Here is a 13,987-nt window from a genome sequence, read left to right as displayed (position 1 = left end):
AACGATTTCATTTTTTATTTCTCAAAAAATGTGAAAAACAAAAACAGGATAATTCTAAACACGGCTAGTGTTTTGCAAACCTTTAACATAAGTGCTTAATAACTTTAAGTTTTGTGCCCCTACAGTAACATCCCCTAATGGGAGTGCCACAGAAAACTAAACATCTCTTATGCGGAAAATACTCATTAAAACTCATATAGCTTATATAAATAGAACATAAGTAAAACTAACATAAACTGGCAGTCTATTATTAAAAATAAATTAACATAAAATAACCTCATAAATTACTACATAGAAGAAAACCTAATTACTCAAAACATCTCAAAATAACGCTACTAAAAGTAATCAAAGAAACATAAACAAACTTAAAATAAGTGTGCCAAATCTCTTCCTATTTGGACAATCCGTGTCCGCCACCACGAGCACATCCACGCCAAGCCTTCTCTATCATCAAGCTATGTTTCTTACCTTTATTTGCAACATGCGAAAATCTCATAAGCGAAACGCTTAGTAAGTACATCCACAATCTCATAAAACATTTATCTTAATGGTTTTAGTTGTAAATATACGTCACATCAAACATATATCCTAAAATATGCAGCTCTAAACTCAAATAATCTCATCTTTTAAGTGTTCTATGCTTTCTCATTATGTTATTCTCAAGATTCGCATTACTATCTTCAATACTGGTTTAGCCCCTAGGCAGTACCAATTTGCGCGCAACCGCGCTAAGAATAAGGGAGCGACCCCTATCCTTAACGTGGCAACTTCATACGGGCTTCTCGTCGTGGCTCAGTTGCGAGTGGGACTCTCTCTCGGCACACGCCTCCTAGTTTACATTTTATATTTGATAGGATATTACTCATCTCTTACAATAATTCTCAATCCTCTCTCACCCAGTACCTGCTCATGAGCTCCTCACGTTCAGGTGCAAAGTGGGACTCTCTCCCTGTATATGCCATTAATCATCTCCGGTCACATCAATCAACAAACAATAAACTATCTCATAACTCATCATCATAATTTTCTCAAAGAATAACAATAATTATCAAAATAAACATAGTTATCACACCAATACACCACAAAACTCATCTTTTAGGGTTTTAAACAAACATGTTACAGGCAAGAGATGTACTTACCTTGATTGTAGACTTACTCAACATTGCTAGTGGGGTAATTACTCGGTGATGTAGTTCTCGGGAACGCGGCACACTTGCCTCTTTGGAGAATTCATGCCATAATTTCATAGAACAATAAATCACAATCAATTCGTTACAAAATCCCTAACTCACATTTTCAGTCCACTTTAACCCTAAAACAATTATCCTAATTTTCCTCAACATTAGCATGATTTTTCCTCGATTTTGAATCCTAGATCATCAATTTATTCATCCGACATCAACTCCTATGAAAACCTTAACTTTCCATGTAAAATCCTTCTTAAATTACCAATTCAATCAAATTCATACCGTAAAAAAGGATCTAGAAAGCGTACACGTTGATCTCTTATGGTTTGGAAGGCTAGAGTCTTTAAATTCTCCTTTTCCTAAGAAATCTAAAGTGTTTGGGGTGAAAGAAAAGAAAAATAAAGAGAGAAAAAAGCTATTTGATGAGTGTTTGGTGATTTAAAATTATGAGGCTAGGTTGACTTTTTCTAGTGTTTCTAATCTCCCAAGAACTTAATATGGTATGAATAAGTCATCTAAGGGCCCAAAATTGATTTAGGGTTGAAGATTGAGTGATTGGACCTCAGAAACACGACATTTAAGTTGGTTTCAGACTTCCTATTGCAAGCGGGCGCTGTGACACTAACGAGTGGGTTCCGCGGCGCTTAAATCCTCAATTTTGACTAATTTTAGCCGAACCATGGGCGTTGCAGCGCTCATAAGTGGGCACACTACTACAATTTAGGCTCTTTGTGACGAAAATATTTGTGATGATAATTATTGTTGTAAATAAAAAAATATTTACAGCGACATGTCGTCACAAAAATTTTTGTAAAATTGAAAAATATTATCGTCGCTAAAAAATTCACACGTCATCGCAAATATTTACATGGCTGCAGATCTTGTCTGGCGTGAACTTTTAGCACCAAAATAACATTATTTGTGACAACATGTCGTTACAAATAATTAACTATTTGTGACGACACATGTCGTCGTAAATAAAATTTAATTTATTTATTTTTTTCCCGAGCAAAAAAGGATTATTTTGGCGGGTGATAAAATTTTTTTGCGACGACATTAATGTGTGTCATCGCAATAAGTGATTTTGTATTTGCTCAGTAAAATAAAAGGCGGGGAAATTGGGCGGGTCCTCAAAAATTATTTGCAACGACATTATAAGTGTCGTCGCAAATAATAATTCCAGAACCTTTCTTCCACAACATGTGTCGTCGCAAATAATGTTAAGTTATATTTGTGACAACTAGTCGTCGCAAATATTCTTTTCTGTCGTTGTAAAAAACTCTGTTATATGCCCACGAGCAGAGCCTCCTCCTCCATTTTTTCCGATCGGCTTCTCTCTCTCTCTCTCTCGGCCTCTCACCAGTTTTCTCCGGTTTTCTGACCCCAAACTCTCAAAGTCTCCTTGTTTTCTCTTCAAAATCAACAATATTATAAGTTTTATTTGTTTTTTCATCCAAAAAATTCCAAAATCTCGCCGTCAAAGTCCGCTGCCGTCGAAGTCCGCTGCCGCCCTTTGCCCTTGTTTATCTTGTCATTTTCAGCCTCCGTTTCAGTAGGTTTGAATTTTGTAAGTTTTTCTATAATTATTGTGTTTTTTAGTTTAAAATGTATGAGTTTTTTGTTATTTGAATTGTGTATAATTATGGATTATAAATCTTGAAGTTTGATTTATAGATTTTAGAATTATTATATAATTTGAAATTTGGATTATAGATTGAATTTTAGATTATGAATTTTGAGATTGTTGAAATTTGATATTGAGATTGTTGAAATTTTAAGATTATAATTTGATTTAGGTTGAAATTAAAAGTTTTGATAATTATTCCGGGTGGCACATCTTGCAGTTATGGTGTGCCGAAATCTTTTATAAGCTGTTTTTTTTTTTTTTGCAAGTTTGAATTTTTGAATAATAAGAAAAATATGTTGTTATGATGCCGAAATTTTATTAAAACCTATTAATTTTAAGAATTTAATTAATAAGAATTAATTATATTAATATAAAGAAAATTAAAAATTAATTATAAACATTATGAGTGCAACAATAAAAAATAACTTGTTCATAAAATTTGATAAAACTTATAAAGTTGAAATATCAAATGTTAAACTTTCTTTATGAACGTGATTATATAGTCACAAGAAAACATGAAGTATGATTAGATGTGTTATTGTTTTTATAGTCAAGATGCCAATTGACAAGAGTTGAATACATCTGAAAAATCGGTTGTTTGATCAGTATTGGGAAGGGTTGTCTGCGTTTATCAACATTGCCAAAGACATTGTTGATGAAAGCGGTTGTACAAGTTGTTCGTGTCGGAGGTGTTTAAACCATAAGTGTTTTTCAATAGAAACAGTTAGAGAACACATACACCAATATGGTTTCAATACTTTATATACGATGTGGTATTACCATGACGAAGATGATGTTGCGACCAATCCAATAAATGAATCAGTTGACGAGATGGTTGTAGTTATACCTAATGTTGTTGGAAATAACTCTGATCATGATATGCCGGACGAAGTAGAAGCTGAGGTGTTAGGTGATGTGCAACACGATGAATTTAAAGAGTTGTTATCTGAGCTCGAATCGGCAATCTATCCAGGGTGTACTAAGTATTCGTCATTGAATTTTTTGGTGAAACTCATGCATTTAAAGGTGTTGTACAAATGGCCCAATGAGTGTATGAACTCTATTTTGAAGTTGTTGAAAGACGCATTTCCTAAAGGGATGAAACTTCCAGATTCGTATTACAAGGTGAAGACAAAATTGGGTAAACTCGGTTTGGGCTACAAAATAATACATATCTGTAAGTATGATTGTGCGTTATTCTGGAAGGAGAATGTTGATCTACAGGTTTGTCCAGTATGTAACACCAGTTGTTGGAAGAGTAAAAAAACAAAAGGTAAAAAAGTACCTCAGAAAGTATTATGGTATTTTCCTTTGAAGGATCAATTGAGGTGTATGTATAGCTCGCGTCACACTGAAAAGGAAATGATGTGGCACATGCGGGGACGTTCGAAGGATCCAGACTTAATGCATCATCCAGCTGATGGTAGGGAGTGGAGAGATTTAGATATGAAGTATCTTGAATTCGCTCGTGAACCAAGAAATGTTCGATTAGGTTTAGCTACTGATGGTTTTAATCCTTTCGGAAGCATGAGCTTCTCATATAGTATGTGGCCGGTGGTTCTTATTGCTTACAATTTACCTCCTTGGTTATGCACTAAGGATCCGTACAAGATGTTGATACTATTGATTCCCGGCCGAAATGCGCTTGGAAAGGATATTAATGTATTTTTACGACCACTCGTTGATGAACTTAAAGAGCTGTGGGAAGAGAGAATCATTGTTCGTGACACTGCTTCAAATGCATCGTTTAATATGCGTGCTGCATTACTAATGACTATCAATGATTATCCTGCACGTGTTAGTTTGTTTGGTTAGAGTGGACAAGAGTATTTAGCATGTTCTTCATGCAATGATGCGACACCATCAAAGAGTTTGATGAGTAAAAATTGTTTTGTTGGGCATCAACGGTGGCTTCCTATTAGGCATAGGATGAGAAATAGTAGGAAGTTTGATGGCAAGGTTGATTGTCGTGCTCCTTCGCCTCGAAAGTCTGTCGAAGAAATATTATTTCAGTTACAGAATGTCGGATCCAGACTGCCTAGTAAGCATGAAAAGTATGGCGGTAAGAAATGAAAGAGACAATATGCAGAGCTTAATTGGACAAAAAAGAGTAGTTTTTGGGAACTACCATACTGGACTTCATTATCAATTCGTCACAACTTAGATGTCATGCATATCAAAAAAATGTATGTGACAGCTTGTTGGGTACTATTCTTAGTATCGATGGAAAAAGTAAGGATACAGACAAGGCGATGATCAATTTGTAGAATATGAAGATTCGTAAAGAGTTACATTTGTACAGAGATGGTGATTAATGGATGAAACCACCTGCAACTTACACATTAGCCAGAATTGATAAGCATAAGTTATGTGAATTTTTAAAATCTATTTGATTTCCCAATGGATTTGACTCGAATTTTAAAAGAAATATAACTGATGGGAACACAAAGATCAGTGGGTTAAAATCACACGACTGTCATGTTATAATACAATGATTGTTACCAACTGGGATTCGCCCATTCATGAAAAAGGAAATTGTTAATGCAATAACAAAACTGAGTAATTTCTTTCAGTTGATATGTTCCAGAACATTAAGAATTTTTGATTTGGAGAGAGCTTAAGAAGATATAATTCTTATCTTGCGCAAGTTAGAAACAATATTCCCGCCAGCTTTCTTTCACATAATGGTTCATTTGTTGATGTATCTACCAGAAGAAGTCATTTGTGGAGGACCTGTTCATTTTAGGTGGATGTATCCATTTGAACGCTTTCTTGGATCGTTGAAGAAATATGTTCGCAATCATGCTCGTCCAGAGGGATGAATTGTTGAGGCATACATTGCGAACGAGGCCCTGACATTTTGCTCAATGTATTTACGCGGGATTGAGACTAAGTTTAATATACCAGAAAGAAACTGGGTTGATGATGACACCGAGCATGGTGATAAGTTGTCTGTTTGAGAAAGTACAAAAAGATGGGAAGCTTTTTGTCTTGTTTGACGAGACAGGTTCGTGGAAGGCGATTGGCGAAAACGCCAAATATTTTGACAGTGTTGTCGGCTTGCACACAAGAGATATAAGTGACCCACACTACAACGCCTGGAAGGACGTGCCAAAGGAGCACAAAAAGAGGATTCAAAATCTCATGTTGGTATCTATTTGAAACAAAATTTGTTCTAAAAATTTTTAATTGTGGATAAAATAAATAAGTTTTATTTGTTGATTGTTTAATGTATTCCAGGATTGGTTTAACCTCGACTACGACCACGACAACGACATCATTAGAGATGTAGTCAACCGTGAAGCCAGTAAATGTTACAAGGACTGGAAGATTACTTTGCACAAACACTTCCAGAAGATGGGAGGGGCAGAAAATGAAGATTTTGTCAGGCAAAATCCTCCTAAAAACTTGAGGAGAAAAGAGCAGTGGGGACCTTGTTGTGATCATTTTACGTCCCCTACTTTCCAGGTTCAATTTCATTATGTCTTCATATTTTCTATTACTTGGTTTATTTAATTATTAAGTATGTTACTAATTCATGTATAATCATTACTAGAAAAAATATGTTACAAATCAACAAAACCGTGGCAGTCAAAAGTGGTCTAGCTTCCATGGTAGAAAGTCATACTCCTAGTATTGTTTCGATAAGGTAATATTAATTTACATACTTGTTAAGTTTTTTTCACTTTGACTTAATAATTATTCTAACACGTTCAACTTGATTAGGGAAATCCCGAGACCCGTGAGCTAGGATCATTAATTGACAATTTGGGTGACATGCACTGTCATGGGCAGAATTTTATCAACCCGGATGCGGAACAAGCATTTGTAAGTAAATTTTAAAATTATTTCTTTTTTCATATTTAACATAACATATTATACTATTTTTATTTCTTTTACCTTTGCAGGCTTAGATGGAGGGGGAAAGAACCACGTAGATGACATAGTCTGTTGGTGAATGTTCATCCATGCCGGTCACTAAGGAGGGGATTATGTCCCAAGTCTTGGGAAAACGCAGAGGACACATTAAGGGAGTGGGACCAACATTGCCATGGAGGAATCGTTCAAGCGCTTCCACCTCATCATCTGCTTCGCAATCGGACGGGTTGTCGTCGATTAATTTGCCCCAGCATGTCCAAACCTGGCTGAACAACATCTATGTGAGCAATGCATAGTGTTCGACAACCAACAGATGATAATAGAAGCCATGTGCACGATGAATCCCAACATTAACTTCTTGCCACTTAATCGTCCTGAACTGTGGGTTTGTCCGCCGCCGCCGCAACAGGGAAACGAAGAAGACGAGGATGAGAACGACAATGCGGATAATTTAGGAGATTAAAATATCTATTTTTATTTTTCTTATTATCAATACTTTTTTGTATGGATTGATTAATTTACTTTTTAAGACTTATTTTATTATTGTGTTGACTTTTTTATATGAATCTTTTATTAGCAAATATCAATTTTATTGATTTATTTTATTATTAAATTTTCTTCTAATTTATATATTAATATTAATATTATTAGGAAATTAGGAAAAAAAAGGAAAACATTTTTTGCGACGACATATCTGAAAAGAGTCATCGCAAATAGTCTAAATCACTAGTGATGACATATAACCCTTTTGCGACGACATATGTCGTCGTAAATATAACTGAACATGTCATCATCAATGACATGTTTGACGGAACATTCGTGACGACTTATTCGCGTGACAGTCGTCGCTAATGTATTAGCGACGACATCTCAAAACTTTGTCGTCACAAATATATTATTTACGTCAAATTTTTTATGGCGACTAATTTACAACGACAGGTCGTCGCAAATATGATATTATCGATGACAACGTACTCTTTTGTGATGATATTTAGTCGTCACAAATAAGTTTTTTTGTTGTAGTGAGCGGCATTGTCCAGCAATGTCTGGATGTATATAAGTATTTTAGCCATAACGTTTTATTTCAATAATGGAATTGAGCAATTCAAGTGGCGTTGGAAAGATAACAAAAAGATCTAAAATTTTGTGTCAAATAGGATTTTTCTAATTCTGACGTTTTAAAGGTCAAAAATAGCATCAAATATGGCACAACATCACTAACTTCAAAATTCGTATAAACGCATACCATATATTCTGCTCCCATCAATACACATCTTAATTCTCATCAAATCTTACTCATATCCTCACTCAAATACAATTCTTACTTTCTTACTTTGGCATGAATCTCTTTGAGGGTTTTCGATCCCTTCCGTCGTCACCTGTAACAATGCTCAATAAAAATATCAAAAACCTCATCTCATTACATTATACATCAAAGATTTCTAACGTAAAAGTGCTACTAAACTCAATGTAGCTTCTTAGGTGTCATATCCACTGACCAATTACCGAATGTGCTTTTATCTATTTACTTGCGAGTTGACTTGAATTTTCAAATCGTCATAGCACTTGTCCTTTTTTTTAAGCATCAATAGTTGGATTCTGAAACAATTTCGGATGCGAAGCATATCAGTTATAACAAAAATTTTCATAAAACTTTTGAAACACTTTATAAAATATATTAATTTATATGCAAAAAAAAAAATCAATCTAATTAATTTATTAATTTATTAATTTATTTAGGAAACGATTAGGTCGATAACTTGAGTTCTTTAACCACGAACAATCCTCACTTCAAGCTATCTAGGAATACCTGAATCTTCCTTGTCTATTCTTTGATACCTGCAAGACTTAAAGTGTGAGCTTTAATTTTAGAACTAAGGGAATCGATCGCTCACTAATTTGACTTCCACTAATATCAACCATGTATGAGGCAGAAACGAGAATTAGTAGAACTTTTCTTCTCTTTTCTCTCTCTATAGTGCACGCCTATACCAAGGAAAGTGTCACGCCCCCCAAGCGGGGTGGGTGACATGGAGCTCGATTAGGGATTAATAACACAGATTCCCAGACGAGCCCCACTCGACTGACTTAAAATATAAATGAATTACTATAGAATTCTGGAGCCTCTGACACATTGGGCTCCACCCCACAGGACATACAGTATCGTACATACATGCTTATGTAAATAATCATTACAACAGACATCAACCACAATCTAGTTAATCCAAATATTACATAAGTTTACAGAATTTCTCAAATTCCTTACATTTGTCCAAGAGGATGACCACAATCCTCACTTGATTCCAACAGCAGCACAACTCAGTTGCTCCGTAGCAAATATCCCGCTATTGTGCACCGCTCCTAGAGTCTCCTGGGAGGGGTTTAATACATTTAAAACATAAAACGTGAGCGAAAGGCCCAGTAGGATATAATTATAAATGACTTAAAATAAATGAATAAATAAATGAGCGAGTAAATAAATGAATGAATAAGTAAATAAAATAAGACATTCAGTTCCAACAGACAGCCGGAACCTCACATCCTTTTTCTCAAAGGAAATATAACTGAAAATAACCGTTTTACAGGCTTCAGCAAGTAATTAGTACAAATTACTTACCTAACCAAGTGCCTCGCCTACCCGGACCGAGTTTCGAGTTCTGCCCCCGAGGATGCACTCTCCGCATCCTATATGGGCTTACAGCAATAGACTCTATTACCAGTTTATAAGATCTCTTTGCTTAAGAAATCATTCATTAACATTTTGAAATCGTTAATACGACCCCACGAACTACTCAAGCCGCGGGCCCCATGACTGGACAAGCCATGAGGTTCCATGACTAAACAAGCCATGGTTTTCAAAGCGTTTTCTTTCACAAATCAATCCCTTTCTTTAAAACATTTTCAAGGCCAAAATCCTTTTTGAAAACAGGCTCACAAGGAAAAGGGATAGAAATCCTACCTCGCACTATCAAACCTGGGACTAGTGTTGCCTTTTCCGGCTCCCGCTTCCTCAAGCCCCTTCAGTCTGAATCCTCAGCGATCACTGATGCAAGACAACACTTTAGGATCAATTCTCATTCCTAAAGCAATCCAAATCTCATTTATGTACCAAGATTTTCAATTAGTGTGCCCTAATCCATTTTCATGTTTCAAAATATCATTTCAAGGGATTTGAATCTCAAATCAAGGATTAACAATGCTAATCCATTTATCTTAAGTCCCCAAATGAAGCTAATTTGGGTTCTCCCCGAAAACAGGGGTCAAAACAGCAATTTCAGGCCAATCAGGGTCAAACCCCGTGTCAACCGGTGACAGAGCAGTGCAACACTACTGGTCGACCGGTAGTGTGCACACCGATCGACCGGACCGGTCGACCGGTCAGCCTGCAATCCCGTCGACCGCATAGGTCGACCGGTTTCCATGTGATCCGGTCAACCGGTGGAATCAGCTGCGCGAGAGAAGCTCGCGAAAATCAATCCAAAACCTGAAAATCCAATCCCAAATCGAGATATTTCAAAGGAAAACCACTAGATCTGGGTTTTAGGTCCTAAAATAAGTCCAAAGAACCCTAGATCTCCAATTTCTACCGTAGTTTTACTCAAAAACCATCAAAATCCGGTTTGAACCAAAAATAAGTTTTGAAATTCAAAAACTTGAGATTCAAGAGAGATTCTTTCAGTAATCTTACCTCGAATCCTTCTCTCGACGTTGAAAACTTCTTTAAATCTTTTCTTGGTTCAAGATCCGTTTGATTTGGGACAAAAATGAGAGAGAGAGAGATGCACGGGAGAGTGAGAGAGAGTGAGAGGGAGAGATGCACGGGAAGGAAAAAGGAAAGAAAGAAAAGAAAAGGAAAAGAAAAGATAAAGACATGTGTACAATATTTTAAAAGAGCAGTCCAGAAATGCGCCCATACACACTTCTGGTTTAAAATAAATTACTGAGAATAATTTAAATACCTTGGAACTATTTAAACTCACACGTGTCAGAAACATTTATTAATTAATAGTCAATTAATAATCCTGATTAGGCACACTAATAATCTCAATTACCTTAATTAATCTCAATTAATTCTTCAGGGTGTTACAGCTCCACCCCCCTTAGGCAATTTCGTCCCCGAAATTAAAGCCTACCTCAAGGTGTGAACAGATGCGGATACTGCTCCTGCATCGTCGTTTCAAGCTCCCATGTGGCTTCCTCAACTCCATAGTGCTGCCACAACACTTTCACCAACAGGATCTCATGATGACGCAGACTCTTTATTTTTCGATCAAGAATCTGAATCGGTGCCTCCACGTATGACGCGTCATACTGTATCAGAACGTCAAACCACTGCACTACAACTTCCGGCTCAGGTTGACATTTCTGAAGCATGGACACATGAAACACGTTATGCACGTGAGATAATTCAGGCGGTAATGCCAATCGGTACGCCACCACTCCGACTCGTTGCACGATCGGGAATGGTCCCACATACCTTGATGCAAGTTTTCCTTTTACACCAAACCGAACAACTCCCTTGCGTGGGGAAACCTTCAGCAAAACAAAGTCGCCTTCCTAGAATTCCAAAGGCCTATGCCTTCTGTCAGCATAACTTTTCGAACGACTTTGAGCTGTCAACAGTCGTTTTCGAATCACAGTTATCTTTTCATTATTCTCTTGAATGACTTCCGGTCCAGTGCTCAGTCAATCCTCTGGTTCCAACCAACACATAGGTGACCTACAAGGACGACCATACATAGCTTCAAACGGTGCCATTCCAATACTAGCCTGATAGCTGTTGTTATAAGCAAACTCGGCTAGGTGCAGGTATTTCTTCCAGTTCCCACCAAATTCTAGAATACAAGCACGAAGCATATCCTCCAGAATCTGAATTACCCATTCAGATTGCCCATCAGTCTGAGGATGAAATGATGTGCTGAAGTTCAAGTCTGTTCCCATGGCTTCCTGGAAACTCCTCCAATACCTTGCATTAAAACGCGTGTCACGATCTGACGTGATAGACAGTGGCACTCCGTGTAGTCTCACGATGTGCTCTAGGTACAATTCTGACATAATCTTTTGAGAATACGTCGCATGGAATGGTATGAAGTGCGCAGACTTCGTCAATCTATCCACCACCACCCAGATGGCATCGTGCTTCAGCTCAGATCTCGGTAGCCCCATCAGAAAATCCATAGTGATGTGCTCCCATTTCAATCCAGGGACAGGAAGTGGTTGCAACTCTCCCGCTGGCTTCTGATCCTTAGCTTTAATCCGGAGGCAAGTCACACATTCTGAGACATACTCACAAATGTCCCTTTTCATGCCTCTCCATCAGTACTGTCTTTTCAGGTGCTGGTACATCTTTGTACTTCCCGGATGTATAGCATACCTCGATTTATGCGTCTTTTGCAGAATTGTCTTCTTTACCTCACCCGCCTTAGGAACAGCAAGGCGGTTGCGGAAATACAAGGCTCCATCCTCTCGGATTCTCCAATCCTCGAATTGCTCACCATTCTGGATTCAAATCCAGATTCCATAGAGGTGTGGATCCTGCCATTGATTCTGCTTAACCTGTTGTACAATATCCGGTGTAGAGATCAAATTATACACCATAGCCTGGTTATGATCTTCGTAGAACTAAAGATCATACTCACTCACCACTTCAGTCATTTTCCAATCCTCCAAAGCTAATGACGCCAGAGTCCCTGTCATCTTCCTGCTAAGGGTATCCGCCACCACATTAGCTTTTCTAGGATGGTATTGCAGAGTGAAGTCGTAATCTTCCATATACTCCACCCATCTCCTTTGCCTGAGATTCAAGTCTTTCTGAGTAAACAAGCACTTCAGACTTTTATGGTCAGAAAAGACCTGAAACTTTGCTCCATAGAGATAACATCTCCATATCTTCAGAGCAAATATTACCGCTGCCAGCTCCAAATCATGTGTGGGGTAATTTTGTTCATGTGGTCTTAATTGGCGAGATGCGTACGCTACCACGCGTCCCTCTTGCATTAAGACACAGCCAAGCCCACTCCCCGAGGCGTTAGAATACACCTCATATGGTTCCTCACTATCAGGAATAGTCAAGACTGGTGCACTTGTCAGTCTGACCTTCAATTCCTGAAAAGCATTTTCACACTCAGCGTCCCACTGGAATCTGACTTCTTTCTTGGTCAACTGAGTCATCGGTGCAGCAATACTCGAGAAGTCTTTCACGAAACGCCGATAGTACCCTGCAAGTCCGAGGAAACTACAAATCTCTGCTACATTCTTATGTCTTTCCTACTGTAGCACAGTCTCGATCTTAGAAGGATCTACAAAAATTCCTTGTCCTAAGATCACATGCCCAAGGAACTTCACTTCTGTCAGCCAGAAGTCACACTTCTCCTTCTTAGCATACAACTAGTGTTCTCGAAGAGTCTGAAGAACAATTCTCAAGTACTGCTCATGTTCTTCCCAAGTCTTCGAGTAAACCAGTATGTCGTCAATGAAGACGATCACGAACCGATCCAAGTACAGCCGAAAAACACAGTTCATTAAGTCCATGAATGCAGCCGGGGCATTCGTCAACCCAAAAGGCATTACAAGAAACTCGAAGTGTCCATATCGAGCTCTGAAAGCAGTCTTCGGAATGTCTTCCTTCTTGATTTTCAGCTGATGGTACCCAGATCTCAAGTCAATCTTAGAGTAAAACTGTGATCCACCCAACTGATCGAATAATTCATCGATCCTCGGTAGTGGGTATTTGTTCTTCACAGTCAGCCTGTTTAATTGACGGTAGTCAATGCACAACCGAAGAGATCCGTCGTGCTTCTTCACAAATAGCACCGGTGCACCCCAAGGGGAAGTACTATTCCGGATGTATCCCTTTTTTGCCAGCTCCTCAAGCTGCGTTCTTAATTCTTTCATCTCTGCCGGAGCCATCCGGTATAGAGGAATGGAAATAGGTGCCGTTCCCAGAACCAAATCAATACAGAATTCAATCTCCCGATTTGGCGGTAAACCAAGTAGCTCATCAGGAAATACATCTATAAACTCGTCCACTACAGGGATTCCCGCACTATCTCCAGTTATCTCGGGTTCACCTTCTAGAGCAAGAAGAGAAGAAAAAATGCCAAGTTCCTCCGTCCCCCAACGTTGTACTTCAATAGTCGCTCCCCCAAGACTGGGTTCAATATCCGCCTGATAAGAAATCATTGTTCCAAAATTCATCACCAAAGTTACTTTTCTACGGTAGCAATCAACAATCGCACTGTACCTTGACAGCCAATCCATTCTGAGTACCACGTCAAACAGACTCATCGGAAGG

At 38.0% G+C, this 13,987-nt stretch overlaps 1 long non-coding RNA gene across 1 annotated transcript; it reads right to left on the bottom strand.

Annotated features, from left to right (window-relative positions):
- Positions 1-359: 359 nt before the first annotated feature.
- LOC112094117 lies at positions 360-1,703 on the bottom strand. Its single transcript, XR_002903370.1, has 3 exons — positions 1,470-1,703; positions 1,140-1,219; positions 360-949 (listed from the first exon to the last, which is right to left on the bottom strand). It is a non-coding gene; the product is annotated as an uncharacterized LOC112094117 (long non-coding RNA).
- Positions 1,704-13,987: the final 12,284 nt, after the last annotated feature.

The sequence above is a fragment of the Morus notabilis genome, unplaced genomic scaffold (assembly GCF_000414095.1).
Source record: "Morus notabilis unplaced genomic scaffold, ASM41409v2 Scaffold232, whole genome shotgun sequence".
Lineage (NCBI taxonomy): Eukaryota > Viridiplantae > Streptophyta > Magnoliopsida > Rosales > Moraceae > Morus > Morus notabilis.
The sequence above is the reverse complement of the archived record's forward strand: the minus strand, read 5'-3'. Positions and strand labels throughout refer to the sequence as shown.